Source organism: Malania oleifera, chromosome 13 (genome assembly GCF_029873635.1).
Source record: "Malania oleifera isolate guangnan ecotype guangnan chromosome 13, ASM2987363v1, whole genome shotgun sequence".
Classification (NCBI taxonomy): Eukaryota; Viridiplantae; Streptophyta; class Magnoliopsida; order Santalales; family Ximeniaceae; genus Malania; species Malania oleifera.
Genome location: NC_080429.1, coordinates 4596814 through 4618414, shown reverse-complemented (window position 1 = coordinate 4618414; position 21601 = coordinate 4596814). Strand labels below are relative to the sequence as shown.

Genomic DNA, 21601 nt, shown 5'->3' with positions numbered 1-21601 from the left:
TTCATTATGACAGCTTTGAAAAAGAGGCTTACAAACCCTATAAATGGGAATAGTAGTAGTGGTGAACAGATTGAAGGAAGTTTGTATCCAGCCTAAGCATCTCAAATTACACCTTAGAGAGAGATCAAGCTACTCTTCTATAAAGGTATCTCTGTGTAGCCTGTGTTTCTAGTAGGTCAGAAGGGGAGAGAAGTGGGGACTAAGGAGTGGTGGTCGAGAGCGGGAGGCAGGTCTAACGCGGAACAGGGGGCGGTTCATGGCAAGGGGGGGGGCGGGAGGGTGGGGAGGAAAGGAAAGCGGCCGGCGGCATGCCCTGGAAGCCGCGGGGCGAAGGGCGGAGGGGAGCTGTGTGATACTGTTCCTACCCATTCAATTTCCTAACAGGCAGTTCATACTTTCTCCATTTAGCAAAGGCATTTCCTACACCTAAATGGAAGATATCTTCAGCTTGTGTTCTTCTCTTCAATGTATAGCACCAACAATGAAAAATCTAAAAGCTATTTTTTGAAATCCGAGCCACCCCCACCCCCCCGGCGGGTCCCCCTCCCCAAACCAAACAGGGGCCCAAAAGCCCCAGACATTAGAAATCCAGTTCCAGACTTACTTTGGTATACTCCAGGCGGAGAAGAAGATTCGCGGCAGGTGACGACATTGGTGCCATTAAGGTAGCACTGATAAATTTCGTGTTGAATTCTAGCTCATTCTAGAAGCCTACTATTGCCATTGAAGTCTTCAATGGTGGGCTATTTTTTCAAAAGTAGGTGATTAGTGGTTGTAATAGTGGTATTTCCTAACCTATATAAACCCATCACCTCCATTTGTATTCTCATCCCCAAATTTGCCTACTTCCCTCTTATGCACATTCTCTCTTCTCTCTCTCTCTCATTTTGTAATATTTCTACAATAGAGAAATATTGATTGATAGTGTCCGAGGACGTAGGCACAATTAGCCGAACCTCGTTAAATTCTGGTGTTCTTCATTTTATCTATTCAGTAGTTAACTTTTGTAGGGTATAGTTGTAGTAATATATTGTGTGAATTACATGTCTAAGGAAAATTCTGTTTAGGAAAGAGGGATTTAAGTGGTCCGTTGTGACCCCCCACTTCCCTAGGAATTTACCTGATGTAATTTTGTATAATTATTCACTCTCTATTTACCTGTACAATAGTAAACTGCGGTAAAGTTAGGTGGAACAATCTCAAGTTTCACAACAATTGGTATCAGAGCCAAGGTTATTCTTAGTATGCTCTGTGGTTGCAGCTTAGTCTGATCTTCCACATCAGAAAAGTTTTCCTTGGGCTATTGGTATTCCGCATCGGCAGCTATTGAATAGCATTTATGGCAGAGATGGTAGATAGTGCAAAAGCATCCACATCAAACTTGTCTATTTTGGCAAGAACTACTGTGACAAATGCCAGATTTGCAGTGGAGATTTTTTATGGCACCAGACATTTTGGGATGTGGCAAAGTGAGGTTCTAGATGCTCTCTTTCATCAAGGTCTAGACATTGCCATTGAAGAAGAGAAACCAGAAGATATTGAGAAGAAAGAATGGGGGACCATCAATTGGTTAGCATGTGGTACAATTCGATCGTGTCTTTCAAGAGAGCAGAAGTATGCATTCTGTAAGGAAACTTCTGCAAACAAGTTGTGGAAGGCACTGGAGGAAAAGTTTTTGAAGAAAAGCTCTCAGAACAAACTCTATATGAAGAAGAGACTATTTCGCTTCACTTATGTCTCGAGTACCACTATGAACGATCATATCACCAACTTTAATAGGTTGGTTACTGATCTAGTTAATCTGGATGAGACTTTTAAAGATGAAGACCTGACTTTGATGTTGTTGGGATCCCTTCCTGAGGAGTTTGAGTTTCTTGAAACTACTCTACTCCATGGAAAGGATAAAGTGTCTCTTGGCGAGGTTTGTGCCGCTTTGTACAACTATGAACTGAGAAAGAATGACAAGCTTGAAAGCACAAGTGGAGCCAATGAGGCTCTAGTAGTACGAGGTCGTTCACAAAACCAGAATAGAGAAAGAGATCCAAGTTAAGGTCCAGACCAAACAAAGATGAATGTGCCTTTTTTCGGGAAAAGGGGCATTGGAAGAAAGATTGCCCGAAGCTAAAGAATAAAGGCAAACCTGATAAAGGAAAGACCATCTCAAATGTGGTTGAGTACGAAGATGGAAGCTCAGATTTTTCGCTTGTTGTTATGCCATCAACTAGTTTTTCGAGTATATGACTACTAGATTCTGAGTGTAGCCATCATATGTGTCCCAATCGGGATTGGTTCTTTAATTTTAAAGAACTAGAGGGTGGAGTCGTTTACACAGCAAATGATATCCCTCTTACCACACATGGGATTGGTTCAGTCCGCTTGAGGAATCAAGATGGATCAATCAAAATATTGACGGACGTTAGATATGTACCAAGTTTGATGAAGAATCTTATTTTTGTGGGAACCCTAGAATCAAAGGGATTCAAAGTAACAGCAGAAAACGGAGTCATGAAGATCATCTCTGATGCACTCATGGTAATCAAGGGAATTCGGAAGAACAATAACTTGCATCACTATCAAGGTCGTATAGTTATTGGGACAGCAGCAACAGTTTCTTCTGATGATAAGGAAATAGAAGCAACCAAGTTATGGCATATACGCTTAGGGCATGCAGGTGAAAAATCCTTGAGACTTCTTACAAATCAAGGATTATTAAAGGGAGCAAAGACCTGCAAGTTAGATTTCTGTGAACATTGCATCAAAGGGAAGCAAACAAGAGTGAAATTTGGTACTGCAATCCATAATACCAAGGGTATTTTGGATTATGTTCACTCTGATGTGTGGGGACCTTCCAAGACAAATTCACTAGGAGGAAAACACTACTATGTGACCTTTGTTGATGATTTTTCTCGAAGAGTATGAGTATATACTATGAAAACTAAGGATGAAGTGTTAGGAGTCTTCCTCAAATGGAAAAATATGGTGGAAACTCAAACAAGCAGAAGGATCAAGCACCTCCGTACTGATAATGGTGGAGAATATAGAAGTGATCCATTTCTTAAAGTCTGCGAAGATAAAGGTATTATACGACACTTCACAGTGAGAAGTACACCACAACAGAATGGAGTGGTAGAACGTATGAACCGAACATTATTGGAGAAGGTTCGGTGCATGTTATCCAATGTTGGGTTGGGTAGAGAATTTTGGGCTGAAGCTGTAACATATGCTTGCCACCTCATCAATCGCCTACCATCTACTGCTATTTGTGGTAAAACACCATTGGAGAAATGGTTTGGAAAGCCTACTACAGATTATGATTCCTTACATGTATTTGGTTCCACTGCCTACTATCATGTCAAGGAATCAAAACTAGATCCGAGGGTTAAGAAAGCAATCTTTATAGGAATCACCTATGGAGTAAAGGGATATCGTCTTTTGCTCAACACTTGTAATAGTGGTATTTCCTAACCTATATAAACCCATCACCTCCATTTGTATTCTCATCTCCAAATTTGCCTACTTCTCTCTTAGGCACATTCTCTCTTCTCTCTCTCATTTTGTAATATTTCTACAATAGAGAAATATTGATTGATAGTGTCTGAGGACGTAAGCACAATTAGCCGAACCTCGTTAAATTCTGGTGTTCTTCATTTTATCTATTCAGTAGTTAACTTTTGTCGGGTATAGTTGTAGTAATATATTATGTGAATTACATGTCTAAGGAAAATTCTGTTTAGGAAAGAGGGATTTAAGTGGTCCGTTGTGACCCCCCACTTCTCTGAAAATTTATCTGATATAATTTTGTATAATTATTCACTCTCTATTTACCTGTACAATAGTAAACTGTGGTAAAATTAGGTGGACAAGTTTCACAACATTCCGCTTGTTGCCCAACACTCGTCGCAGTGAATGTGAAACCAGAAGAGCTCAAACCCATAAGCCATCGCATCGCGGATGCCCCTGAAAGAGCTGCTATCGATGCTCCGTCCGTAAGCCAAAACTACAGCCTCGGCTCCTATGGTGCAAGATTCATCCACATCTGACGCCCTTAAGCCTCCATACACGGCATAAGATAAACTAGAAGAACCCTCTTTGCTTCTGCTGCGAGTCGCATTAGCAGTAACATTAATATTCTTGTAGAGACTGAAACCCGGGGGAGCTGAACACTCCATGAAAGTCACAACTTTGTATGGATGCTTGCGCGAAACTTCTCCGACGTGAAATAAAGTTTCTTCTCTAGTTAAAGAATACGGGTCGTCATAGGAGAAGTTAGAGTTGGACAGAGAATAGAGGGGCGAAGAGTTGGAGCAGTTTTGTGGGGTAAGGACGCCGGGATCCACCACCCGCATCGAGTAGCTGCTGTAATTGATTTCCTGTACATAGAATTCTCCGGAATACAAATGCAAAACCAAAACAGTACGATTGTTCCTCACCTCGCAGCTCAGTTCGTAGCTGTGGTTTCCGCAGTTGGGTGGATCGCCTTTCAACCGAAAAGGGTAGCTTATGTTGGGGATGTTCCCGCAGGACGAAGGCCGGCAGCTATCGCCATTATTAGTACTATTGGTTCTGCAAATCACAGATTGGTGTAGCAGAAAAAGAAGGAAGAAGATGACCCACTTGATCATATTTTATGGGTCTGTTAAGTCTGTAGTCTGTATTCATTCACAAAACCTTCTCCTTTCTTTTCTTTCCTTTATATATATATTGTTATTGTTATAGATCTGAAGAATTGCCATTTCCGAGTAAAAAGACTTTCCGATCAGCTAACTCCAAAATCCAGACTGGAGTACTACGAAACGAAATTTCCGAGAAGGGTATAGTGTAATTTTTCTGACTTCAATTATGCTGTTAGTGGAAGTTATCTTTTCTGACTCTGACTCTGACTTCCGCGTAAAAGCCTTTTAATATGTTGTGAAGATCGTTGAAGATGGGCAAGAGCTTCGATTTTGAGATGTATCTGTTTTTCTTCATCTTCTTCACAGTAATAACCAGAAGCCATGAATATGACCCTTGCAAGGCAACTAAGTGCGGGGACGGCGGCCCAGAAATCCGGTTTCCTTTCCGGCTGAAGAACCGCCAGCCGGAGAGCTGCGGCCACCGGGGCTTCACCCTATCCTGTACCGAACAAAACGACATCGTTCTCGACTTATCGGCGGCAATGCCTGCGCCTGCGCCGGCGGCATCGCCCCTGCATTCAGCAAAGTTGTTGATAAAGGAAATCGATTATGGGCCTCGGGTAATTTTTGTGTCCTATGGCTCCGACGATTGCTTCCACCCTCTGCTTATAAATTTCAACTTCTCCGGCACTCCCTTCCGTTACGCAGATGACCAAAAAGAAAACTTGTACACTCTGTTCAAATGCCCATATTCGTCCAGGACTCTGAGCATTCTCAATTTTTGCTATGACAACCATGTTTATGACATCTATACTGACGACTATGACATCACGGAGCAGCGTCTCTCGTACTGCAATAAGACTGCTAGTCACATCCCACTGGTTCAATTTGAATTCACACATAAATATTATCTTGCTCTTACATGGTCTCAAATTCCTGAACCTCCTCGAGATAAGCCTAAATCAGGTACTGCGTACTGCTTCTTGTTCCATTTTAATTGGATAGGCTTTAATTTTCGCCTCGTCTGGTTTCCTTCTTGTGCAATTGGCTCATTTCATCATTTCCCAGTTTTCTTCCTGGTAAATGATGAATTTATTAGAACTCGTCGTGAACAAGAAATGCAACATAGAGAGTTATTGCGAACGCTCAACAATTTCAAGTCCTTTTCCACTTATTGTATGAGTTGAACTTGAAAGGCCAAAGAATTCTTAATTCTTAAAATAGAGTTCAAACTTTATTGGTTCGAAGAATAAAAATAAAAATCCTTTATCTTTAAATATGCAGATTCCTTCATCTCAATATGCAGGAGAAAGAAAAACAGAGTGGTTCTTCTCAGACTGACCCATTTGACCAAAGAAATTGATTATACTTACGAATGGGCTTGGGAACTGATTTTTCTGAACTCTTGAACCGCCACAAAGACACATTCACCTGCCTTTGGGATCTTGGAGTTTGAGCTTTGGATTTCGTTTTGTAGATTTGGACAAAGCATTACGTAAAATTGTATAGAGTTTCATTCAATTTTCAAATCTTCACAAATCCAAATCCAAGACTCAAAAATGCTTTCAAACACTACCTCAATATCTTTTAAGCTGACACATTCAATCATGAAATGTAATCCCACAAGATGTTCTTTTTTGGGTGTGCCCCTAAATAGTTCTCAATATATAATACACTGAAGAATTTCAGAAAAGTATAAGGTCATTATTTTATTGAATTCATTAGCACAAAATACTTAATAATCCTTCTACTATATTTTACAGGTACAACTAGAACCCTGAAGATCACAGGTGAGGCTGTTTATAAATTCCCAACACTTCATCCAAACAACTTGCATACACATGCACGCGCACACATATATTGGTGAAGTAGGTCTTGAGGAATTGTGTTATGAATGCAGGTATAGTCCTAGGTTCACTTCTTATTGCTCTGATTGCAGTTGTACTCTACTGCATCTATAGCATAGATAAAACAGAAAGAGAGCATCGAGCTAAGATTGAAAAATTTTTGGAGGATTATAGAGCTCTTAAGCCTGCACGATACTCCTACGCTGACATTAAGAGGATAACTCAGCAATTTAAGGACAAGCTGGGTAAAGGAGGTTATGGAACTGTGTTCAAAGGAAAGCTTTCCAATGAAATTCTTGTTGCTGTAAAGATCCTCAATGTTGCCAAAGGAAATGGTGACGACTTCCTTAATGAAGTGGGAACAATGGGTAGAATCCACCATGTCAATGTGGTTCGCCTTGTAGGCTTCTGTGCTGATGGATTTAGAAGAGCTCTTGTTTATGAGTTCCTACCAAATGAGTCACTTGAGAAGTTCATATTTTCAGAAGACCTTAAGAAGTCTCTTGGTTGGAAAAAGCTTAAGGACATTGCTCTTGGCATAGCCAAAGGAATTGAATATCTGCATCAAGGGTGCGACCAATGAATCCTCCATTTCGATATCAAACCCCACAACGTCTTGCTGGATCAAAACTTCAACCCAAAGATCTCTGATTTTGGTTTGGCTAAGTTGTGCTCCAAAGAGTAAAGTGCCATATCTATGACTACTAATAGTCCTAGAGGGACCGTGGGCTATATTGCTCCTGAAGTGTTCTCAAGGAACTTTGGGAATGTATCACACAAATCAGATGTCTACAGTTTTGGAATGTTGTTGCTAGATATGGTTGACCAGAGGAGAAATATTAATACTACAGAAGATAGCAGCAGCCAAGGGTACTTTCCAGATTGGATTTATAGTCAGATGGAACGCGGAGAACCTATCGGAAGTGGGATTGAAAGTGGTGGAGATGCAAACATAGCAAAGAAACTAACAATTGTAGGACTTTGGTGCATTCAGTGGTATCCTGCGGACAGACCATCAATGAAAGTAGTTGTTCAAATGCTAGAAGGAGAAGGCAGCGGTCCTATCATGCCGCCAAATCCTTTTTCTTCTTCAAATCCAACAGCTGCAAATGCAACCAAGCACAAAAGAACTTTTGACATAGAACTACCAATTATTCATGAAACCGTGTGAGAACTAAGCTGATCTATTATTGTTTTCTTGTCATGTACTAATTAACATTTGAGATATTTATGACAAAAGGTTGGGGCATATAGCCCTCAACATCGTTAAACTATGTTCTAATAATCTGTCAATAGAATGCTTTACACCTGCATGTCTTTTAATAGATTTTAGAAATATGTTTATGTCTCTAAATGTCTATTTTAAATAGTCAAGGCATATATTGGCTTTGAATGTAACTATCATCTGTTTAGTATTCTGTTTCTATGTTTGGGTTTCTTTTCTTTTGATTCTGTTCTTATGCCAAGTTTCAGCAGATGAGATCTATTTGATCTGTTGATTTTTAACTTGGAAGAAGGCGCATATGTTTATTTCCTCTATGCCAGAGAACAACAGAAGCTGTAGGTGAAAGAGGCAATGGATGCGAAGGAGGGGAAGGTCTAACAAGACTTTTATTGTACTTTTTCTTTTGAAGAGTTTATGAATAACTACAGTTATCAGTAATGAATTTTCTTGAAAATAAATAATAATTAGAGCTTTCAGAAAGATTAAATAGACAAATAAGTAACCAAAGTAGAACTACCGAGTGAAATGAGGGAATAGTAAGCTTTATGCCTTCTTCTTCTTATGCAAGTGCCAAACTTTATCTTAGTCTACATATTATCACTTTCCATAGCCTCTTTATATGGGCTTGGATTTTACATTATAATTGAATGCGAATCAACACAAAATGATCACAGATTGGAAGTTTTATAATCAAGAAATAAATGGAGAATAAATTCACACGTTTTTTGACTCAACTCAACATGTCTCCAACTATGTTTTTGGCTCCATCTCTAACAATCTCCCACTTGGAGACAAAGACACCTACTCAACCAGTGTATCATGAATAAATGATGTGCTCATAATATGTGTCTTTTAGCATGAAGACCAACTCAAGTTGAACACAACTTTAGCTTCTCTGTAGTCACCATTTTAGTTAACATATCTGCCGGATTTTTGTTACCTTGGATTTTTTCAAGTATCAACACACCGTCCTCTATCAGAGATCTGACGAAGTGGTAACGCAATCCAATGTGCTTAGTTCTGGAATGAAATACTGAATTCTTTGCCAGATGTATCGCACTCTGACTATCACTGTACAAAACATTCCTTTCCTGCTTTAATCCAGGTTCCGTTAACAAACCCTGAAGCCAAATCATCTCTTTACTGGCTTCTGTCACTGCTACATACTCAGCTTCTGTAGTAGATAAGGCAACAATCTTTTGTATTTGCGACATCCAACTAACAGCTGTTGTGCCAACAGTGAACACGTATCCGGTGGTGCTCCTATGGTGATCTATTTCACCAGCAAAATTGGCATCTACATACCCTTTGACTTTCAAGCCTCATTTGTCGAAACATAAGCACTTATCAATAGTGCCTTTGAGGTACCTGAAGATCCACTTCATTGCTTCCTAGTGAGTCTTCCTTGGATTTGATATAAATCTACTGATTGCTCCCACTGCTTGGCCAATGTCTGGTCTGGTACAAACCATGGCGTACATGAGACTTCCAATGGCTAAGGTGTAAGGAACCTTAGCCATGAAGTCCTTCTCTTCATTTGTCTGGGGAACCTGGTCCTTGGAGAGGCGAAAGTGTCCTGCTAAAGGTGTATTTACTGCTTTGGCATTGCTCATGTTAAACTTCTGTAGAACACGACTAATGTACTCCGACTGAGATAACTGTAATATTCCCTGTCGCTTATCTCTAGAGATTCGCATCCCAAGTATCTGCTTTACTGAGCCTAAGTCCTTCATGTCAAATTCCATTGACAATTGATGCTTCAATTTTCTGATCTCTTCTATATCTGGTCCTGGGATCAACATGTCATCCACATATAACAACAGAATGATATAGCTATACTGATACCTCTTGAAGTAGCAACAGTGGTCGACGTTACACTTTATAAAATCATTCCTGTGCATAAAGCCATCAAATTTCCGGTACCATTGTCTAGGAGCTTGTTTGAGACCGTACAAGCTCTTCTTTAACTTGCTCACCAGATTCTCTTTACCTTTCTCTAAGAATCCTTCTAGTTGATGCATATAGATTTCCTCATCAAGATCACCATGAAGAAACGCCGTCTTCACATCTAACTGTTTAAGATGTAAACCTTCTGAGGCAACAATACTCAGAACAAATCTGATGGTTGTCAGTTTCATAACTGGTGCAAAAATGTTGGTGTAGTCAATTCCTTCCTTCTACTCGAAGCCTTTAACTACCAACCGAGCCTTGTACCTCCTGGAGCCATCATGCTCCTTTTTGATTCTATAAACCCATTTGTTGTGAAGAGTCTTCTTATCATTGGGCAACTTAGCTAGTTCCCATGTTTTGTTGGAGTTACCATTTGCTCGCATCTCCTGCCTGACATGCTTCAACATAACATTCAGGTTCTCCTCCATCTATAAGAAGTAAATGGTTCACATACCTCATGTTTGGAATGTGCTGCCGAGAAGATCTCCTAATCTCTGGTGCTGGAGTAGGAGGTGGTGGTGCAATAATCTGCTCCACATGTTCCTCTGACTGAGGAATCTCGGTAGTTTGCTGAGGATTTTCTATGTTCTGTTGACGTGTCCTTACACCTTCTAAAACGTCATCCATATCTACAAAGGTTGTTTCAAACTCTGTAGACTTAGTTGTGTGTCTATCATTGTACATCATCTTTTCATCAAAAATCACATCTTTGCTTCTGATCACCTTTTTGTTTTCATCATCCCAAATGCGATATCCAAATTCATCTCCACCATAACCGATGAAAGTGCATTTTTGAGATTTCGGATCCAGCTTATTCCTGACATGATCATGTACATATACGACACAACCAAAAACTTTCAAATGTGAAAGTCTTATCTCTTTGTTACTCCAAACTTCTTATGGTAGACTGTACTCCAATGGTACTGAAGGACTTTTATTGATCAAATAAGCTGCTGTGTTGACTGCTTCTGCCCAAAACATTTTTGGCAGGCCTAACTGCATACACATGCTTCTGGCTTTTTCTGTCAACGTTTTGTTCATCTGCTCTGCTACGTCGTTGTGTTGAGGCGTACCTGGCATAGTTCTTTCCATTCTGATACCATGCTCCTAGTAGAATTTCTTGAACTCGGTGTCAACATACTCTCCATCGTTATCTGTTCTCAGCTTTTTGAATTTCAACCCAGTTTCGTTTTCTACCATCGCTTTCCAAATTCTAAAAGCATTAAAAACATCAAATTTATACTTTAGGAAGTAAACTCATACCTTTTGTGAATAATCATCGATAAACGTGACGAAGTAATGCTTTCCTCCTATAGACGAAATGGTTGTTGGTCCCCGTACATCTGAATGGACTAGCTCAAGTCTTTCTTTCTTCGGGGTACTGATATTTGTCTGGAAACTAACTTTTTTCTGTTTCCCAAATATGCAATCCTCACATGTGTCAATCTACACCGACTGTAAATCACTCAACTTACCCTTTGAGTGCATTACCTTGAGTCCCTTCTCACTCAGGTGTCTGAGTCGTTGCTGCCATAAGTTGCTATCATCATTTCCTGTAGCAACTGTAATAGACAAACATGTATCAGGAGTTATATAAAGAGTACTACTTTTTTTACCTTGAGCAATTGTCAATGCACCCTTCGAAATCTTCCATTCATCACCAATGAATTTCATCGTGTATCCCTCATCTGCCAACTGACCTACTGAGATCAAATTCTTTCTCAGATCTAGAATATACCTGACATCCTTCAGCTTCCATATTGACCCTTTTATATTGATCTTCACAACTCCCTTGCCGATTACGTCACAAGGTTGATCGTTGCTAAGGTACACCTTATCAAAATTACCTGGCGTGTACTCCTCTAGGCAATCTCTGTAGCATGTGGCATGAAATGAGGCTCCGGAGTCTAAGACCCAAGACTCTTGTTTGCTCTCCGAAGAGCAGATCAATATCTCATCATTCTCAGAAGCAATATTTTCTTCTGACTTTGCCCTCGTCTCAAATTCTTTCTTCCAACTCCTGCACTGGTTCCTGTAATGACCAGTCTTTCCACAGTTCCAGCACTCAATAGCTTTAGTGCTCTGAGAACTTGTGTCCTGAGTACCTCTGGGATTTCTCAGCCTAGATCTGTCACGGTTGTTTGATTGTCCATGCATGTTTCCTTTACCTCGATTCTCCATGTTCAAGGCTGAACTCGAATTGGAGCTATAGTTCGGCTACATTCTTATTTCCTTCGTCAAAATCATGCTGGCGACCTCATCGTATACAAGCTTCATTTTTCCTGCGGAGCTACTGATGACAGTGATGACACCATTCCAATTTTTAGGCAACTGACTGAGAATAAGTAGAACCCGAATCTCATTATCAAACGTTATGCCTACTGAGGCGAGTTGATCAGAAAACTCATTGAAGTTATTCAGATGCCTGTTGAAACTCTCACCTGCAGACATATTCATCGTAAATAGTCTTTTCATGAGATGTACCTTATTTGCGGCTGAAGGCTGCTCGTACATATTTGAGAGCGCATCCATCAGAGACTTGGTGGATGTTATATGCTTGATATTGAACGCCACAGATTTTGACAACGTCATTCTGATGGCTCCGAGGGCTTTTCGATCAAGCAACTCCCACTTGTCCTCGTTCATGGATGTTGGCTTACCCTTCAACGGTAAGTGCAATTCCTTCCCAAACAAATAGTCTTCTATCTGCATCTTCCATAAACTGAAATTGTTCCCGTTGAACATTTCGATTTTTGAGCTATTTTCATTCGACATCTCACTTTTCTAATCTAGAGATGGAATTAGCTCAAATGGATAGCATGGATGGATCCGGAACAATCGAAAACCCTAGAAATGGTTTGATTCGCTCGAAAAACGGACCTAAAATGACCTCGAAAAGTTCAGTCAAAGTTTTTAGTCAAATCGATGATGTGGCGCTGACGTGGCACTGCGACGTGCTGTTGACGTGGCAGGGGTCCACCTGCTGACGTGGCCGTGGGGCCCACTTGATGACGTGGCAGTGGCCTACTGGCGTGGTCCGGCTGACGTGGTTCTCGCTGGCGTGTCAACTGACGTAGCCGGTTCTGAGGCACGGGTCGGATCCGATTCGTGGATCGGATCTCGGGTTCACCCGGCACTAAGGGTTTTCCGAGTTAGGGCGTGTAGATAACTGAGTCGGGTCGAGGTGGTCGAGTAAGGAAGACACGTGCGGCGCATCGCCAGTGCGTGGAGAGGAGTCTTGCTGCGGCAAAACGCGTGGGGCCGCGTGCAGGCTTGTCTGACCTCCATTCGAGCTCCGGCGGACACCCTTCTCTTTGTCTCGGCGAGGTGAATACAATGGTGGCCTCAAAACACACTTTCGATCTACTAGATAGAGCTCTGAATTTCGGGATCACTTCCGATCTGGATTTTCTGCTCCAATCGGGCTCTGATACCACTTGTTAGGACCCTGTGAGCATCCAGAAGAAAGTGAAACCAAGAAATTTACGTGGTTCGGTCAAGAACAACCTATGTCCACGGAGCACACACCAACTATTCAATAACTCGCCGGAAAATGTTACAATTCTCTCTCTCTCTCTCTCTCTCTCTCTCTCTCTCTCTCTCTCTCTCTCCCCCCTCTCTCTCTCTCTCTCTCTCTCTTCCTCCCTTCTTCCTCTCAACTCTCTCTGCACTCTCTATGCTCTCTCTGCAATGTGCTATGCTATTCTGAGCTATTGTTCTACATATTATCACTTTCCACGGCCTCTTTATATAGGCTTGGATTTTACATTATAATTGAATGCAAAACAATACAAATTAATCACAGATTGGAAGTTTTATAATCAAGAGATAAATGGAGAATAAATTCACACATTTTCTGATTCAGCTCAACGTGTCTCCAGTTGTGTTTCTGGATCCATCTCTAACATTTGACATAGCAATTAAGATGTTGTGCAAGTTCAAAATCAAATTCAAGGGGCAATAACTTATTACTAAGTTGCTATTGTTGTAAGAATTCATGTTATTGTTGTAAGAATTCTTCATGTCAACATAGTATGCCTTTTGCGTGGAGGGATCTAATGATGCTCTTGTGTATGATCGCATTAATAATGGATTTCTTGAAATCACACATTCTTCTTCTAGGAACACATTGCGGATGTGGCATGTGAATTTTGTATTTTGATATCAAACTTCATAAACCACCTTCTTAATTGAAATATGATTATGAAACTTTATGATATTGGGCTATTGTGTGACAATGAATAGATATTAACTTCTTAGCAAAGGCTTTAATTTTCAAGAAATTTTTTGGGCCTTGCAAATTAAAGATCCATGTTAATTCCATTATTGAAACTATGTTATGATCTTATGAACTAAAGATGTTTAGTCTCTAAAAAAGAGGAGTCTGTTTTGTCGGATTTTGTGGAGCCTAGTTGTGTTTGATTCGGATAATGACTCGACCCTTTTTAATGAGAGATTTCTATCTTAAAACTTAGTTCATGAGCGATGCGGTTTGTGGGGGTTGCCCCTAAAAAAAATCTTTTTGGCCCGTTTTGTAGCCCATTGTTGTGTGCAAGATATAAATCGTTGTTATGGTGATTAGGGTTAATCAACCGTCGCACTTCTTGAGAGTGCGAGAGAGAAAAATATTGTACTACAACACTCTTTGTATTTTCTTCCTGATTATAGTGAAATCCCTATAACTCCATGGACGTAGGCAAAATTGCTGAACCATATAAATATTATCTTGGTTGTGTGTTTCTCTATTTTGTTTTCTCACAGGATTTAGGAATTTCATATTAATTCCCTACATGTTTTACATTTAAGACCTACACAAATGCTTAATAATTTGTTCCAGGTAAGAATAGAATAGAATGAATTCCACGAGGAAAATAATTAGGAGAACAATTGGTTGCTTTCCATTGAGAACTCAAATCATTTCTGAACTATAGACTATAATTTATAAATTAATCATATTGTATAAAAATTAATCAATGTAAAATGTACTATAATATATATATTGGAATAAGAGGGTTGCACCTTCTTTCTTTATTAGAATGTATGCTGCTATATGATGTTGAATTTTTGTGATATCTGTATGAGCCCATTAATGTTGGTCATGTTAAAATCACTAGTATAAAAGGAGATGAAAATGTTTCAAGTTACTTAAGTTAGATTCATTTATATATATATATATATATATATATATATATATATATATATATATCGATAAAACTAAATAGGTAATAAGAGAAAATAGATATTCACGTGATGACATTTGAGAATAGTTATTCATTGTCTATTCTTGTTATGAATTCAAAAAAGGTTTTACTTTGTTATTTATTTTATGTTAACAACATCATTTTTTGTGTAACTAATTATAAATAACTTATTTTAACTAATTTATTCTAAAGAATAAGAATTCCCTGAATCAAATATAACCTTAAAGAAAAATTAATTAATTATTTATTTTGGTCTTAGTACTTTTCATTAAAAAAAAAAAAAAAACACTATCAGTTAAGTCACAATTTTGGCAATCTCTATAAATATTGTGTCATGCACAATATTCTGCTTACATTTAAATGGGTGATTTGGGTTATAGGGTGCTTTAGTTTATTTTCTTTTGAGCCCTTTTGAGCTCATGCGATAATACGATATTTGAATCAAGATACAGTGTTACTCAATACTTATCTAAGATATTTTTGAGTTAAATCATATATATTAACCATTTTGTTTTTTTTTTCTTTTATCTATTGTTCTTTTCATTTTCTGCACCTAACCCGAATCATGTTTTACTACAAGGTTTTTAATTAGCCAAAATCTTTTTAACATGCCGAAAGTCAAATCCCACGTAGAATATATATATATATATATATATATATATATATATATATATATTATAGCCCAGAGACTCTAGCTACCATCGTGTCACTTTGGACACTATGTGTGGCACCAAATTCGAGAGATGAAAGTCGTCTACCCATTGACGAAATCTCATGTAAAATATTACTGTCATGCCCCGAACCCGGAAATGGGCCCCAGGGTGTGATTTAGTAACCCAATCTGTCTCTGTATCATACAAACAGCCATGATACTATACAAAATGAGGATCTGGCCCCATAGGGTTCACGTATACCTTATACATAATCACATACAATATATGCAGTGGAATTATTCAACCTATTACATTCAATCCATATCATACCGGAGTCTATACAATACTAGAATGAACCACAACATAACCCCGGGTGTCCACATAACCCAAAATGACTCCCCGGCCACAGTTTAGTACTTACACAAGTACTTATACAAGACTAACCAACAACCACGCTCCCAACTCGCTAGAACGCTAGTTTCGGCTACTCAAAGAACTTGAAACACATTTGTATGATTGGGGTGAGACACTTCTCAATAAGGGAGAATCATACTATATTAGTGTGTGGGCACATGAGTGTTATTTTAATAGTAAAACATAACATTTCACAACACAAATCAATCAATCTATCTAGTGTCGTCACACTCTTCGGCCTAAGCCGGCTGCATGATACAGTGCCTTCAGTAACCTAGCATAGCATAAGCCTCTACAGCATTGAACCGGCGCAAATATGGTGTCTTACACCCTTCGGTGATAAACCAGAATAATAGGTGGTATTTCACACCCTTGGAAAAAGTCGGACCCCTCAGCCTACGATATTATTCTGACTCGGCTCAATATCTCAACCTACGGTATTATTTTAACTTGGCATCCATATCTCAGCCTACAGTATTTTACCAACCTGACATCAATATCTCAACCTACGGTATTATTCCGACTCGGCTCAATATCTTAGCCTACGGTGTTATTCCGACTCGACATTTTCACAAAACTTAGAACATTTTGGAACTCCTGTTCCTATATCTCATTTCAATATTTCACAATTCAACTCATTTAAAAACACAAGCTCATGTTACACTTATTTGGGTAAATAAATAATCACATCATATTTACTTCAAGAATATAGTTTAACATAAATAAAGGTACGGTCATCTCTATACTATAATTTATTCATATATGAAATTTTCCAACAGAAACTAAGATGATACCCGAAACCTTAATTTTCCCAAAAATCGTAAACCCAAAAATCCTGTAATTCCACCTGTTAGAATTTCCCAAATAAGTATCCAAAACGTACATATCATCGTAAACCACAGTTTTACCTATCAGATTTCAAAAATAACTAATATAAACAAAATCCTCTTACCTTTCACCAAAAACCAAAACACAAACTAAACGGCTCCAAAAGTGCAAACCAAGTTCCAAAACCTAAAAAACAAAGAACAATACTTCAATGCAATCCTATTTACTACAGATCTACCGAACCAAAAATGAACTTAGACCCACTAAAAAAAAAAAACTAGTTTTTAATGACGAAACTATTAGTGACAAATTAAATTTCGTCACTAAAAGTGGGTATTTTTAGTAACTCGGATAATTATAGAAAGTAAATAAAAAGGAAGTAGAGAAAAAGAAATTTTCAAAAGGATGAAGTAGGGTCTCGTTGACGAGGACACATGTCTTGTCGACGAAAAGAAACTGAGAATGGTGATTTCAAGACCTGAAATTCATCGACGAGGGTACGAGTTCATCGACGAACTCCCTTCTTGCCTTCGTCAATGAGATGACATGGCTCGTCGGCGAGGTCACGTGGCTCGTTGACGAGGCCACGTGGCCAAAGGTCTATAAATAGCAGAAAATCAAGATTCAACAAGAGAAATTTATTTTTCTTTGTTTTTTTCTCTCTCCTACTCAATTTCTCTCCCCTTCTCTCTAGATGCCTCACCCCGTTTCTTCCCGTTTCAACGATCAGAAGCCATCACATTGATCTTGAGGAGATTATCTAGAAGTCTATTACAATAGATTGTTGGTTTGGCCAACTTGGGCACCATTCCAAAACAAGGTAAGTAGATCATTAGGGTATTTTCACTATTACCAAACTTACCTGAGTATAGATTTTGTGTTGTATGAAAATTTATTGGTGTTCTGTGGAATAAATTAGGATGTTATGATTTCAGGACTAGGGTGTTTTTGGGACCCTATAGACATGGGTTGAGGACCTCAATGAATATTTCTAGGAGCCCAGGTAAATTATAGGTCAAAAAATTATGAGTAGGTTCAGAGAAATATAGTTGATTTATTAAAAATATGTATATATGTATTATTTCAGGATTTTGGGGATAGTACGTCATGAGCGTGAGGATAAAGTTGGAGACGAGCCTTCCAACCAGTTAGGTAAGGGAAATATGCTATGCTAGTAAATTCAAGAATTTAATTAGTAAATTATAGTAATTGTTTACAGAGTATAAATTATATAGATTTTAGAGCATGTGTATTATTTGGTAATTGTGTGGCATGAGTAAAAATTAGTATAGTGCATAACATAAATAGTTTTCAGAATGTTATGATTTACAGTAAATATGTACTGGAGTATGTTTTAATAGATTTTACAGAAGTGTGACTTGCAGTATATATGTATTTGATAGTATTAACAGAATACCATGATTTCCAAAATTTTAAAACCATAACACTTAGATAATTCAGTCTATTCAGTCAAAAATTATAGCTTAAGTATTATAGTTATTTCAGTTCAGATATTATAGTATTTTTATAACAGATTTATAGTGTTATGATTATTTTGGAATCATGATGAAAATAGTAGAATATCTATACAAATATTATATACAGTATCAGACCCTGATGAATCAAGTTATGTTCAGTTAGCAGAGCACGGTACCGTTGCTAGTATAGATTAGAGTGCAACCACACATCTTAGATAGTGTGTGGATGGTTTCTGTCAACCGTACTTGGAGGGATTGCAGACTCCCCAGAAGACTAAGTTGAGGTGGTCAATTTGACGACGTAGTTACCAGTTTCGTGCCTAGGAGAAGTTGCATTTTGGTCAGTCTAAGGATTGCTAAAGTTATAATTGACTTACCTAGTAGGCCAACCAGGATTAAGTCCCGCCTACGGGCTGCACAATCCTATCTTGAGGAGTTAAATCATGACATACAGTTTTTCAATCAGGGTAAATATCTCAGTTATGTATATGTATACAAATTTACAGAATATCAGCAGATATAGTATGAACACAATTATTATACGTAAACAGAATTACATAATATCTGCAAGTATGTATATTATGATACTAGAAGTATTAATAAGTACAAAAATCAAATATTATAGATATATTTTTAAACTATGATAGATGTGAATTATATTGTATGATGTTTTGCCAGTTATTACAGTTTCAAATGTATATCAGTGTAGTATTTTTGTAGCTCAGTTGCCACATAATAGTAATAGCATATTTCCACTTACTGAGTGTTGTCTCATTCCAGTGATTTAACATTTTTCAGGTGATCCAACTAGGCTTGCAGATTAGGCTCACAGATAGAGAGATCTTTTGTATTGCCTTGTTTATAGGGTAAATGTAATCAAGGGATTGTATTTTTTAGTAGATGATATTGGGGTGATGTGTAAATATGTATGTATGATTTGGAAAAATCGATTTTTGGTATTGTAAATATGGATGTATGACTTTAGGTTTTCCACTGCATAGGTGTGTCAATTTATGTACAAGGATACCTTAGTGCCCGTCTAGGGCCTGAGATGTTATAGCAGGTATTATAAGGGTATCAAATTAATTTATATATGGAAAAAATATGGTGTAATTTTTGGGTTGTTACAGTTTGGTATTAGGGCGTAGGTTATTAGATTCTATAGACTCTAGAGTGCAGTGGAAAACAATACCAGAATATAGGAATAGAGTTTGGAGAAAGATAGAACAGAGTATCAGTGAATTAATGTTGGAAAGATTAGGATAAGAATCTAGGGTTCTGTTCTACAGTTTGGAAGTAGGAATTTTGAGGTAGTTTTTATGATTTTCCTGGGGTTACGATTTCAGGAAAACCATAGTAAACTATCGTCGAATTCTATTTCCATATGATAGGACCATACTTTAAACTATCTTGAATTCTATTTCCATATGGTAGGACCAGACTTTAAATTAGTGATAAGAGGTAAGGGGTATTTTAGTTAGTATAACATTGTAAGGTTCAGATTCTCAGAATAATTTGGTAATATTACAGGATGAACCTAGGTGGTAGTAGCGCTCACGTGAATGGTGACGAAGGAGTAGGGCCTTCTGGTGCAGGAGGTGGGGACTCGGATGCTGTGTTACGCAGTGTGGCTCAAAAGGTCATGGTTGAGATTGCCCAAAGCTCCAGGGAGCATGGAGGTCCATCTATAGCTCAAGGATACACGATAGAAAAAATTTACGAAGATGAACCCACCAGCATTTTTAGAAGTGGCTGATCCTACAATTGCAGGGAACTGGATGCAAGAGATAAAGAAGATTTTGATGGTGCTCCACTGCACCGATGAGTAGAGAGTTCTTTATGCCACGTATAAGCTGACAGGGGAGGCCGAGAGATGGTGGACGACCACTAGATTATTGGAGGAGCAGAGATCCATTCCAGTGTTGATGACCTGGGCCCGATTCAAGGACATATTCTTTGATAGTTACTATCCTTCCTCGGTTAGAGAGGCTAAAGTATATGAATTTCTGAGCTTGTCCTAAGGATCGATGACAATCCAGTAGTACGCAGCAAAATTCATTGAGTTGTCGCACTTCTACCCTTATATTGTCCCAGATGAAGTTAAGAAGTTCAGCATGTTTGAGAGGAAATTGAGGCGGGACATTTATAAGCAGGTGGCAGTTTTTAAGATATAGGAATTCTCGGAGTTAGTAGATAGGGTCATGGTAGCAAAGGAGAGTGAGCAGGCAGATGTGGGAGTACCAAGCCAGAGGAAGAGAATATGGAAAACAAAACCTTAGCAAAAAGAAAGCAATAGGGATAAGGAACGAATAAGGTAAGGAACGGAATTAAAAAAAAAAAAAAAACGGACAAAAAGAGAATGGGTGGTGAGAAAAGGCCGGAGGGAAGGAAGGGAGGAAAGAGAAAGGAAAGGATGAAGAGGGCAGGGGGGAAAAGGGAGAAAAAAGAGAGGAAGGAAAGATATCAGAGCCAGAGCAACACTAATGAAAGGGGGGAAAAAAGGGGGAAAAGGGACAAAAGATATGATAGTACCAAGCCAGAGGAAGAGGCCCATGCCTCCGATTTTTCAGACTAGGCCTAGTCGAGGTCCATGGAGAGGGGGTAGATCTAGTGAGGGTCAGAGGTAGACGACAGGACACATTGGGTATTAGGGTAGGCAGACTTATTCCACCTACCCCAGGTGTGGTCGGAGAGATCTAGGCGAGTGCCGGATGGGTGAGAATGTTTTTTACGGATGTGGGAGACCTAATCATATGGTCCAATCATGTTGGGGACCATCGAATTATGCACCAGCTCACAGACCATTTCGGGTTGGTTACTAGGTGCCCCGTGGAGGCTAGTAGAGGAACACAATACTGGCAAGGGTTTATGCTTTAACATCGGGAGACGCTGAGGCTGCTGGAGATGCTGTTACAGGCAAACTTACTATTTTACCATATAAAGTTGTTGTTTTAATTGACACAGGTGTCACCCATTCCTTCGTATCAGTGGGGTATGTTAAAGTAACTAGGGTAGAGGCACAGTTATTAGATGTTGAGTTATCTATAGTCACGCCGACAAGATCTATGGTGAGGTGTAGGAAGGTATTTCAAAACCTTCCAGTGAGCATTCAGGAGAAAGTACTACCAGCTGATCTCGTGGTACTAGATATGCAGGGGTTTGATGCAATACTAGGTATGGATTAGTTGGCTGCTAATCACGCCAGCATATATTGCCATAAAAAAGAAGTGATTTTTAGACCCCTAGGTGAGCAAGAATACAGATTTGTGGGTTCACGTGTGCATGCCTCGCCACAGCTAGAGTCAGCTATTCAGGTGAGAAGACTACTACAGGGTGGTAGCCAGTGGTATGTTGCCTACATAAAAGAAATTCCAAAAGAATAACTAAAATAG

The 21601-nt window shown here is 38.9% G+C and overlaps 1 protein-coding gene and 1 pseudogene across 2 annotated transcripts in view; one reads left to right on the top strand and one right to left on the bottom strand.

Moving 5' to 3' along the window:
- The window catches only part of LOC131145409 (rust resistance kinase Lr10-like), a 46628-nt gene that overhangs the window by 12448 nt on the left and 12579 nt on the right, over positions 1-21601 (bottom strand). The gene's annotated exons all lie outside the window — the stretch shown is intronic.
- LOC131145410 (rust resistance kinase Lr10-like) lies at positions 3630-8180 on the top strand (annotated as a pseudogene).